Here is a 13,035-nt window from a genome sequence, read left to right on the forward strand (position 1 = left end):
GATCTGTAATGAATTGTACAGGAATTTTGATTGGGATTGCATTAATTCTTTACTTATTTATTGGCAAAAGGTCTGGTCTTTTTACTATGTTTCTTCTACTGACACATGAGTATATGACATCTTCGCATCTTCTGGTATCTTCATCAATTTCTTTCTTCTTTGATTCAAAAGTGTATTGTCTTTTTTTGTTTTTTGTTTTTATCATTCCATTCTTTCATAAGCTGGGTTAAGAGTTATAACAAAATATTTCCATCTTTTATAGCTATTAGGAACCATGTAGCTTTTTAAATTCTGTCTAATCCATTTGTCATTTGTATATAGTAAGTCTATATTTTTGTGTTTAATTTATTTCTTGACACTTTGCTGAAAATGATAATCAGGTAAAAGGGTTTCCTATGGAATTCCTGTAGAATAAAATTACTTTGAATATTTTCTTTCCAAATAAGCTTCATTTGCCTTATTGCTCTGAGACTTCAAAGTCTATATGTATTGAGAGAGTGGGCTAAAACCTTGTCTTTTTGATTGAGTGAATTTACTTTGAATTTCTCTTGATTTATGTTGATTCTGGCCATGGGCTTGATATTAATAGTCTTTATTATGTTGAGATACAGCTCTTTATGTTGATGTACATAAACATAATTTCATTTTATCCCTTAGCTCTCTCACAGACTTTATCACGAATGGGACTTGAATATTGCCAAAGGCATTTTCTACGTATAGTGAATTATAATTAGTCTTTCAGTTAATATGGTAGGTAGCATTTATCAATTTATACATGTTGAAATATTCTTTCATTTCTAGGATGAAACATGCTTGATCATGGTAGGTGATCATTTTGGGGACAGCCCCAACTCCAGTTGTTTGGGGACCCACTTGAAGATCAAGCTGCACATATGTTATGTATGTTCAGAGGGCCTAGATCAAGCCATGCTCACTCTTTGGCTAGTGGTTCAGTTTCTCATAGCTACCAAGGGTCCAGCTTAGTCGATTCTGCTTGTCTTCTTGTGGAGCTTTTATCCCATTCAGAGCCCGTAATCCTTCCCCCAATTGTTCCATAAGACTCCCTGAGCTATATCCAATGTTTCATTGTAGGTCTCTGCATCTCTTTCCATTAGCTACTGAATAGCTCTTCTCAGACGAAAGTTAGATCAGGTTCTGTAAGCATAAAGGAGTATTAATATTATCAGGGATTGGTTCTGGACCATGCAATGGGTCTCAATTTGGACTAGTCTTTAGTTGGCCATAACCTTTCTCTACTCCACCTTTGTCCCTGCACTTTTTGAAGGCAAGACATATTTTCAGTCAAAGGTTTTATGGATAGGTTGCTGTTTGTAGATGATCTTTTTGATGTCTTTTTGTATTTAGTTTACAAGCAATACATTGAAATAAATTGTATCCATATTCATAACAGAAAAAATGACCTGTACGTATATTGCTTTGTTGAGTATCGATGTAATTTATGTCAAAGTAAATATGTCCCCATTAAGAGAATTTGTCAGTGGCCTTTCTGTTTCTATTTTATGGAATAATTGAGGTATGTTGCAGCATTAACTTCTTTGAAAGTCCAGTAGAATTCTTTGATAAAATCACTGGCTCTGAGCCTTTTATTTTTGTTTTTTGTTTGTTGTGGGTTAGTAGACTTTCACAAGGGTATAAGGTTCAGGTTTGTTTAAATTGCTTATCTGATCTTGAATTAACTTTTGTAGATAGTATATATCAAGAAAAATTGTTATTTCTTATAATCAGTTAAATTGGTAGAATTTGTGTTTTTAAAGTATGTTTCTAAGATTCTCTAAATTCCCTTAGTATTTATTAGGCAGCCAATTTCACCTCTAATTTTGTTAATTTGGAATTTCTCATTCTGGCATTTAGTTAATATACCTTTCTCCTGATATAATATCTATCTATTATAGTAAATTGTTTCTTGCATACAATAAAAGGATTGATCCTTTATTGTCTGTCAAACTTATTAACCTTCCTAAAGAAGCAACACTTTGTTTTTCATTGATTCGTTTTTATTGTTATTTCTATTATATTGAATTCAAGATTGAGTTAGAGTATTTCTTGCCATTTTCTCCTCTTTGGTTTTATTTCTACATTCTGTTGAAGTCCTTCAAAAGTGTTATTAAGTTACTGAGATAACTCTGGTATTTATTTGTTTGTTTGTTTGTTTGTTTATAATTATGTAGTCACTTAGTGCCATGAATTTTCAACTTAGAATACCTTCATTGTATCTTATTAGATCTGGTATGTTGTTTTTTCATTTTTATTCAATTTGAAAAAAAATTAAATTTCTTTTTTGATTTTTGTCTTGACCCATTTTTTCATTCAGTAATGATTTATTCAGTTCCCATGAATTTGTAACCTTTCTGTCATTTCTGTTGCTGTTGGTATCCTACTTTAATCCATGGTTGTCGAATAGTATACAAAAGTTTTTTGTTCTGTTGTCTTTGTTTTAATCTTCATTTCCCTAATGACTAAGAGTGTTGAACATTTCTTTAGGTGCTTCTTGTCAAATTTGGTATTTCTCAGTGAGAATTCTTTGTTTATTTAGCTCCATTTATGTACCCCATTTATAATAGGGTTATTTGATTCTCCGGAGTCTAACTTCTTGAGTTCTTTATTAGTCCTCTGTCTAATGTAGGATTGGTAAAAAGTCTCTTACCAATCTGTTATTTGCCATTTTGTCCTATTTATAGATTCAATGCAATCCCCATCAAAATTCTAACTCAATTTTTCATAGAGTTAAAAAAATCAATTTGCATATTCATTTGGAATAACCCAAAACCCAGGATAAGGAAAACTATTCTCAACAATAAAAGAACTTCTGGGGGAATCAACATCCCTGACCAAGCTGTATTATAGAGCAATAGTGATAAAAACTGTATGGTATTGGTACAGAGACAGGCAGGTAGATCATTGGAACAGAATTGAAGACCCAGAATCATTTGAAGACCCACACACCTATGGTCACTTGATCTTTGACAAAGGAGCTAAAACTGAAAGAACCTAGTGGGGAAACCCTCACTCAACTCCTGATTCATAGTGCACCCAAGAATCATGAACAAACAGACTGTCTTGATGTAAATACATGAGGTAGTTTAATGGCAGAGCTCCGGGTCGAAATGTGGATTCGACCATGAGGCTTCAAAGCTAGGGGCTTTTATAGAAAAGGGGCTGGGGCTGGGGTTCGGGGAGGAATTGATGGGGTTTCACATGATTGGTTCATTTAAACATCAGCAGGGAGGAATTGGCAGGGTTTCACATGATTGGTTCATTTAAACAACAGCAGACTGTACATGCAGATAACATTTAACTTAGGTCAGAAGGGCAGAAGATAAGGAGACACCAGGCCAGTCCAGACATGTCATTCTCTTTATCTTTATGGCTAAGCAGCCTCAGGAATATTTTAAAGACAGGCCTGCCCGGGCGTGTCCTGGCCTGTTGTGCTATGTTCTCAGCCCCAGGTTTCAAAGCTCACAAACAACTGTTTGGGCTATTTGACATAAATTACATGAATCACAGGTCTCAAATTTTATTTTCTTTCAAAACCATCCAGTGGAAAAAAGACAAATTTTCAATAAATGGTGCTAGTTCAACTGGTCTTCTGTATATAGAAGAATGCAAATTGATTCATTCTTAACTCCTTGTACAAAGCTCAAGTCCAAGTGGATCAAGCACCTCCACAGAAAACTAGATACACTGAAACTAATAAAAGAAAGAGTGGGGAAGAGCCTTGAACACATGGGCACAGGAGAAACTTTCCTGAACATGACACCAATGGCTTATGTTCTATGATCAACAATCAACCAATGGGACATCATAAAGTTGCAAGGCTTCTTTAAGGCAATAATGTTTCTTTTATGAACTTATATCCTTGTTTTTTATGCATAAATATTAGGAATGGCAAAGTCCTCTTGACTTTTTTCATTTGGGAGGGGGGTGATGAATATATAATGTCCTTCTCTATCTATATTCTGATTGTCAGATTTTTAAATGATTAAAGCAGCTTGCCTCTTAAGTTCATTTGCTTGAAATATCTTTTTTCATCCTTTCCCCTGGTGCAATTTTTGTCCATTATAGTAAGCTGTTTCTTCCATACAGCAAAAGGATTGGTTCTGTCTTCCAACCATTCTGTTGGTCTGTATCTTTTCATTATGGAAATATGAGGATAGATATTAAGAGTTATCAATAAGCTGTGATTGTTTATTCCTGTTATTTTGCTGCTGTGGTGTTAGTTCTGTCCCCTCATTTGACTTACTGACTGGTCTAAAGTTATTCCTCCCTTTGGGTTTGTTTCTTTGTTCGCTTGCTTGATTGCTGCCATGGACCGGGCCTAGTTGGGCCCCCTCAATCCGTGGGAATCAGGGACTCAGACAGATGGGCATAGAGTCGGCCAGGATGAGGTGACAAACAGGCTCGACACAAGGGAGTGTGGATCTGAATGTAATGTGTCAAATTGAGCATCAAACTTTTTATACAGAAGAAAAAGGGAAGTTAGGTGACACACTGGCAAAGTACAATGAGGTTACTGGACTCTTACATAAAACAGAGGATTGCAAACAGAAGAACTGGCAGGGATCAGCTGGGATAAAATTCAATGTTAACAACTGGGATCAAAAGAAGCCCCACCTAAGGTCAGCTTAATTTTAGAATCCAGGGGCAAGGGCTTCATGCCCTTGCCATAGTTCTTATTCTTCCACCTTCCCCCTAGGCCATTGTAAATTCTTGTGTATGGGTGTAACTCAGCTATCTATACTTCTAAGTATCTACTCTGGTTCCTCCTTACATCATAAACTTCCTTCTTCCTAGATAATGGTAAATTCCTCCCATAGCTATCCATGCCAAGGATCGGCTCAAGGACTGCCTAGAATCTAACTTGGGTATATTTTAAATAGAAGCATTTATAATAAAGCAATATTAAGTGAAAGCACACAGATCCGTTTACCAACTAAAGCAAGGACATTGGAGCATCCATTATACAGGATGCCACGGTTCCAGGAAACTAAATTTCAGTCAACTTTTCACCTCTGGACAGCACCCAGGTTTTTGGGGCCTGTCGTTCCTGTCACTACTGGAGTGGATGTAGCAGCTTGCCTTTTTTTTTTTTTTTTTTTTTTTTTTTCGGTTTTTTTTTCATCTCTGGTTATCTTTTTTTGTCTTTATTTTGAGATTTTTCCTTCCAGTACCTTCTAGAGGCAGAATTTGTAAATAAAAGCTGTTAAAATTTATTTTTATGAAAAGAGTATCTTTCTTTCTCCATCTATTTTAACTGACAGTTTTGTTGGGTATAGCAGATTTATGTTCACTTAGAGTTTTGTGCAGCATTTGTCTAGTTCCTTCTGGCTTTCATTTTTCTTTTGAGAAGTCATTTATTACTTTAATAGACAAGTTATTTGGTCCTTTATTCTCAACACTTTTAATATTCTTTCTTTGTTCTGTTTGTATGATGTTTTGATTGTTATGTGTGAGAAATTTCTTTTCTCTTACATTCTGTTTGTTGTTCTTATGCTTATACCTGGAAAGACACATCTTTTCCTGGGTAAAAGAAATGTCCTTGTATTATTTTCAATAATCCTTTTTGAGTCTTTTTCTGAGTTCCTTCTCATACCTCTACTCACATTGTTTGTATATGCTGCATCTTTATACTTTCCAAGATTTCCCTGATGTTTTGTGCCTGATTTTCTTAACATTCATTAACTTTACCCAAGATATCTATCTCTTCTATCATGTCTTCACTGCCCAAGATTCTCCTTTCCATCTTATGTTTTCTGTTAGTTAGACTTGCCTTAGATGTTGAAAGATCCTGACAGAATGTAAAAGATCACAGAAGCCCTGAAATTGGCAAAATAGATTTCATTGTTAGCAGAACTAGCTTCACTAATTTAGAAATGCTCTGGCTGTTCCTTGAAACCATGTGTCTGCCAATGTTCTGACCATTCTGTGAACCCAGGTGTGTGCCCACTGCTGAAGTCCACTGGCAGGTGTTTGTGATATTGGTTGCTGGGGAAGAGTCAGAAAATCTCCTGAACAACCACAGTTGGGGCCAATCCAGAGTTACTGCATCTTCATTCGACTCTTTCCTTGTTTCCCTCCCATACCCATTTCTTGGGAAATCAGTCATTTTACATTGTTTAGATCTGGAAATCCCCTACTCCCCCCTTCTAACTTCTCCCTTCTCCCCAGAGGGACTATAAAAACTGGGACCCCTTTCCCCTCGGGGTCGACTCCTCTACCCCTGCATGGAATATGAGTCGTTCTCAGAGCTCTGGCTTTCCCTGAATAAAACCTCATGTGGTCTGCATCAAGCTTGGTCTCTCATGAGTTCTTGGGGGTCCACTATTATGCCGAAACTTGAGTGAGGGTCTCCCTTCAGAGGTTACTGTTTAATTTTCTAATATTTTTACTTTTGTCCTATTTTTCAGTTTGGGTTTTTTATTGATTTTATCTTCAATTTTATGTCTTGAACTGTTTTCTTCATTTCATTCAACTGTGTGTTTGTGGTTTTAGAGGCTTTATTAGTGAAGTCTATTAGTTTATTCTTATCCTTTTTCAGGACCTCTAATATATTTATAATAGGTATTTTGAAGTCTTGTCTTGAGACTCAGCATTTTTTTTTTTTTTTTTTTTTTTTTTTTTTTTTTTTACTTCTAGGGCCTACTGTGGTAGACTTTCTGTGCATTACTAGAAAGAATCATGTCCTGTCTGTTATTTATTTTTTTATGCATGCATCCATGTATCACAAGTGGAGATTACTATAATTCTAGGTGCTGATGTCTTGTCTTCGTTAGATGGGTGTTCTGCTTTTTCAGATTATGTTGCCCTAGAAGAATGTGGTAGTAAAGGGTTTTCTATAGGAAATGCTTCTGAATTCTTGCCAGGTTTGCACACTGGTGGCCCCAGTAGATTGTGTTTCTAGGTATTGGGAGCAAACACTTAAAAATGTTGATGGGATAAAAGGTGTTGAGTGGGGCTGTGGGCAGTCCACATGAAGAAGGCAAGCAGTGTGTGCTACTAGATCTTTGTAAACCTCTGGAAATGAGAGGAGTAGAGCCCACACAAAGTGGTCTACTGCAGAACTAGTATTAGACCTGAGATTGTACTCAGAGGAAACTAGGGAAGGTAAAGATCTCCTATGTATTTCTGTAATTGTAGTGGACACTGTTTTGTTTTGTTTTTGTGTTTTTGTTTTTTTGTTTTGTTTTGTTTTGTTTTTTAATCAACTGATTTTTATCTTATGCACATTTGTAAATCATAATGAATTATGTGTATCTGAGAGTCTTCTTTCAACAGAGTTTTTCAAAGTAAAACAACTATATATTATGCATATATAAGTTTATATGAGTGTAATTTTACATCGAATCAACTTATTTTAACTTTGTTTTAATTTTTCAGTGGATTTTTGTTTTTTCATTTCTTCAAGCGATGCTTTATAGAAGACAGAATTATCTTAGATCAAGTTAATGTATACTTGATATACCAGTCAATTTACTTAGAACTCTTAACTTTAAGAAGATAGAACTCTGCAATTATGCCAGGCATTGGTGGCACATGCCTTTAATCCCAGCCCTTGGGGGGCAGAGGCAGGCGAATTTCTGAGTTTTAGGCCAGCCTGGTCTACAGAGTGAGTTTCAGGACAGCCAGGGCTATACAGAGAAACCCTGTCTCGAAAATTAAAAAATAAATAAATAAATAAATAAATAAATAAAGAAGAAGAAGAAGAAAGAAAAAACAAAACAAACAAACAAACAAAAAATCTCTAACTTGATAGCATCAATACTTTGTGGGATATTTTATTTTTATTTGTATAAAATAATATTTATTAAATATAAATATTCCTATGCTTTGAAAGCGTTAATAAAATCAAAATTTTAATGCTGAGTCGACTCAAGGTAATAGTTTTAGAGACACATTATATTTTTCTCCATTTTAGAATGTACCAGTATAATGATTTATCTGTACCTTAAAATACTTATAGAAACATGACACAATTCATTTAGTCACTGAAGAGTGCTTAAATACGTTGTTATTTATTTAGCTTTAGATATTGGCCCACATTCTTTTCCCATATACTTAAAGATTAATCTCACATAGCATCTAACCATCTATACCAAGGCCAAGTCATTTAAATGCGTCTGTTGATGTTTTGCAATCTTAAGTTTAAATAGTTTAGAACATTTCTTCCCTATGTCTCTGAGTTATGGTTATCAAGGTTGTTTGTGAAATAGACATTTTAAAAAATTCCATGTAAAAATCTCAATAGAGTGCAAAAATTTCTACCAAATTTACCAATGGATATTTTACTGACACTAAAGTAAATTAAATGCATGATCCATGCTTGATGCTACCAAAAATATCCCCTCAGGTGTAATTCTCTCTGACTTACACAAGTGTCCTTGGCTTGCAGCAATGATAACAAATGGAATCAATCAAAAAGTCTTTGGTTCAGCCCCTATAGTGAAAGCTGAAGAAACACAGCAGAGCCATATTGATGGATGACATAAATGACTTGTTAAGTCCCGTCTCTCCATCTGTAGCAAGTACAGGATCAAATGTGCTTGTGCTGGTGATTAGTTTTCTAAATATAACTGTTACTAGAAAATTAAGTGAGGTCATTAACAGAACTGGAAAGAGCATATAGAAAGGTTTTTCCCTGATGTAGTCTAGATAAAACTCTAAAATTTTCATGTGGCTATGAAAATCTTATGTTTAGCCTTAACCTTATCATTGTCAGAGTCATCAACACTGATTATAAATGTTGCTATAGGATTTCTAATAAACTTTACCTCTTAAATTTGAAGAAAACATAACTAATATTACTACTATATGATAATTAAGAGGAAATATGTGTTGTGGTGAAGGTAGAAAGCTGAAATTAGAAGCACAAGAGGACCATTGTTGATAGAATGACATTGGCTTAGCCTCTTAAAACTGCAAGTCAATAGTGTAAGGCCTTGTAGCCTCCACTTGAGATGGATCCCAATTCATGCTGGTCCCTGGACCTTGTTTCCCTCAGACTCTTCTCCATTTTTGTCCCTGCAGTTGTTTCAAACAGGAACAATTTTGGGTCAGATTTTTTTTTTGGTTTTTACTGTAAATTAATCCATGCTTGACTTTACCCAAATGGCAACCCCATCCCTTCAGCTGACGCCCTGATTTTCTACTGGAGGTGGACTTGACAATTTTTTTCTCACCACTGTTGGGCATTTCATCTGAGGTCACTCACTTTGAATCCTGAAATTCTCTCACTTCCCCAATCTCCAGTACATTCTAGAGAGTCTTCCACCTCCTACTCTGAGCCTAGCATGTGTGTCCTTCCAGCAACCCAACAAGCAGATGACTGAGACAGAAACAGATACACCCAGCCAAGAGACAGAAGAAGGAGGTCCCTGTAGCTGAATTGGGGAAAGGTTGGAAGAAGCTGAGGAGGGCTCAACTAACTGAGACTCTTGAGATCTCTCAGACACTGAGCCACCAAACAGGCAGCATACATTAGCTGGTCCAAAGCTCTGGACACATATATATCAGAGGACTGCCTGGTCTGGTGTCAGTGAGAGAATATGAGCTTAATGCTCAAGAGACTTGAGACCACAGGAATGAGGAGGCCAGGCACAGTGTGGGGTAAGGGCACATCTTCATAGAGATAAGGGGGAGGGTGAATGGGATGAGGAACTGTGCAAAGGCAGACAGAGAGATGGGTAATGACGGGACTGTTAAAAATAAAAATTAAAAGTAAGAAAAATATGCAAGTCAAAAGAGGTAAACATTGTTTAACAGCTGAACCCTCTGGAATGTGTCCACAGGGACGGGTTCCTATCAGACAGAAATAATGTCAGATGGCTGAGATTAACTGGCAACATCAGTGGAGTCTTCTCTCTCACATGTTTTTATCTGTCAGTGTTTACCTTGTGCATGCTCAGCCTAGTTAGTTTCCCCCAAAGCACTGGAGGATAAATCTTATAACAGATAATTAGTATGTGTACAGACTCCCAGTTTAAACAATCCTTGGTAACAATTTTAATTGAGTTTTGATAATAGTACCAAAAAAAAAAAAAAACCCACAAAGTCTCTGGTTGTTGTTAATGCCATTTGTGTGATATGTTTCTGTAAACATCTGATTGGTGTCCCTTTAATCATAGCATGTGTCATTATTATGTTTCTTTCCTTGAATTGCTATTGGTACTGTTGTGGGGAGAAGGCTAAAGATACATGGGGTTAACAAAACATAATATGAATAACTTAATTACTCAGTGGATGAGTCTGATATCTGAAAATATTACTGTGAGATGTGCTTTTCTAAAAATTAAAAAAAGTACATAAAGTCAATATTTTCTTTTGTTAATTTATAAAAAACACAGTGTTGTAGCAACACAGTAGATAGACGTTAACAAATCTAAACTGTTGCTGACAGTAAAATATTTGGGAAAACTAAATGCTTAGCATGTTATAATACTGTCTTGTGACATAACTCTCAAAACATTACTAGAATTACATCTATTATATTAACTTATAATATGACTTCTACAATTGTTAATGCAGCCAATATGCTACTCCAAACCAATGCAATCTTTGAAATATAGTTTTTACTTTATTTTTTAGATTTTTTATATTTTTATTGAATATTTGGTAATTTCATATCATGAACCTTGATAACATCTCCTTCAAAATACTCCCAAGTCCACATGACTGTTTTTGTGACCTTCCCCCCAAGATAAAAAGATTAAGGAGGAGAAGGATAAGGAAGAGGAGGAAAAGAAGGAGGAGGAAGAGGAGGAGGTGGAGGAGGAGGAGGAAAATGTCCAATTTGCATTGCCTATACACTCCATGAAGCATGGTCAAATTCCCAGTGGCCAGACCCTTAAAGAAAAACTGTGTCCTTCCCTACTGTACCACACCAGAAGCCATGAATTTTGAATAATTTTTTGCTATGGTATTGATGATAGAAGAGAAACATAAAGAGCAATATGACAAGCCCTACCTCCACCTTACTGCACCCCTCCCAATAAAGTAATGCCCTAGAGAGAAAGCCATCAAAGAAAACTCTTATAATATGTGAAGCAAGATATTTTAATAAATAGGTTTCATATACCAAAATTAAATTCCTGAAGGCCTTTCATATGTCATAGCAGTATAAATACAGTAGTAGAAACCATACTCCATTACATCACAAATGTTGCCCCCCTTCCTAGTGATCCCTGCTCCCTGAGTTCTTCATCTCATTCCCTCTCCTTTTTGCTTCTGAGAGAGTGCTCCCCCACTTTCTCCCCCTCCCCCACCTCATCACCTGTTAGTATCCACCTTCCCTGGAGCATCAAGTTTCTACAGGATTATATGCATCCTCTCACACTGAGGCCAGACAGAGAGTCAGTCTTCTGTTACTTATGTACTGGGGTCCATGGACTAGCCCTTGTATGCTGTTTGGTTGATGGCTTAGTCTCTAGAAGTCCTGTTGTTCTTCCTATGGGGTTGCAGTCCCCTTCAGCTCTGTCAGTTCTTGCCCCAAATCTTCCTTAGGGGTCCAAGACCAATGGTTGGCTGTAAGTATCTGCATCTGTCTCAGTCAGCTGCTGGTAGAACCTCTCAGAAAATAGCCATGCCAGGCTCCTGTCTGCAACCACAAACACAACATGGAATCAACAATAGTGTCAGGGTTTGAGGCCTGTGCACTGGATGAACCCCAAGGTTGGGTGGTCACTGGGTGGCCTATCTTTCATACTCTGCTCCATTTTTGTCCATGAATTTCCTTTAGATGGGAACAATTCTTGGTCAAAAATTTTGAAGATGAATTGGTGGCCCCATGCCTAAATTTGTGGGAGATCTAGTAGAATTTTTTTGAAAAGTATTCTCTGTGTGGTAATTGTTTAGTTTATATTAAATGAGATATAATGCAAAAAAAAAAAACTGTAAATCTATATTGTTTTTTTAAAAAAATCCTAATTCAGACAAGATAAATAACTATAGTTTGGGGTCTTCAATCTGGGGATGTGGAGTAGGAGATAAATTTCAAATGAAGATATATTTAAGAAACATAAATCAAGGCATTCTTTTGTATATTATCTATGGTGCTGAAACACAATTATTTCTCTTTCTGACATTGGAGGTTGCACTCATGGATTTGTTTCAGGAAATGCAATGAATGCACACCATCTAGGTTGCAAAGCAGCCTTACACGGTTCAGAGAGAGCTTAAAGAGTGGTGCTATCTCAGTTTTGTAGTAATGCATTCCAGTGCCTCAGTGTCTGTCACAAAGCTGCAGATCCTGTTGTACCAGTTCCCAAATGGCAAGCTGATGCATAACTAGCTTTCAGGCATCCCACACCAAAGCAATAAGAATGATAAGATGAGAGCAATTTACTGGAGAAGCTGAATGCCAATGTCTTCTCTCACTATCCAGGATTTGCTTACACACACACACATACACACACACATACGCACACATGTGTGTGTGTATATATATATGTGTGTGTGTGTGTGTATGTGTGTGTATCACACATTAGAGGAAGGCAAAGTGGGTAGGAGAGGGTTCTATGGTTTTGTTTTTGTAAGTGATATATATTTCTTCCTTCCCCCCACACTTTTTTCTTTTACATTCTGACATCAGTTTTTCCCCTCTCTCCTCCCAGTCTATCCCAGTCAACCTCCCCTCTGCTCAACCCCCATCTCCTCCTCCTCCTCCTCTTCTTCTCAGAAGAAAGAAATACTCCTAAGGATATCAATAAACATTGGTATATCAAATTGCAGTAAGACTATGCACCTCCCCTCCATATTAAGGAACAAGGCATCAAAGTAGGAGGAAAGAATCCCCAAAGCAGGCAAGAAAAAGAGTAAGAGACATTGCCTGCTCCTACTGTTAGGATTCCCACAAGAAGACCAAGCTACACAACTGTAACATCTATGCAGAGGGCCTAGGTCAGATCTTTACAGACTCCCTGGGTGTCAGTTAAGTCTCAGTGAGCCCCTATCAACTCAAGATAGTTGATTCTGTGGGTTTTCTTGGAAATAAACTGAAATCTCTATAACTCTGTATACTCAATA

The sequence above is a fragment of the Mus caroli genome, chromosome 14 (genome assembly GCF_900094665.2).
Source record: "Mus caroli chromosome 14, CAROLI_EIJ_v1.1, whole genome shotgun sequence".
Lineage (NCBI taxonomy): Eukaryota > Metazoa > Chordata > Mammalia > Rodentia > Muridae > Mus > Mus caroli.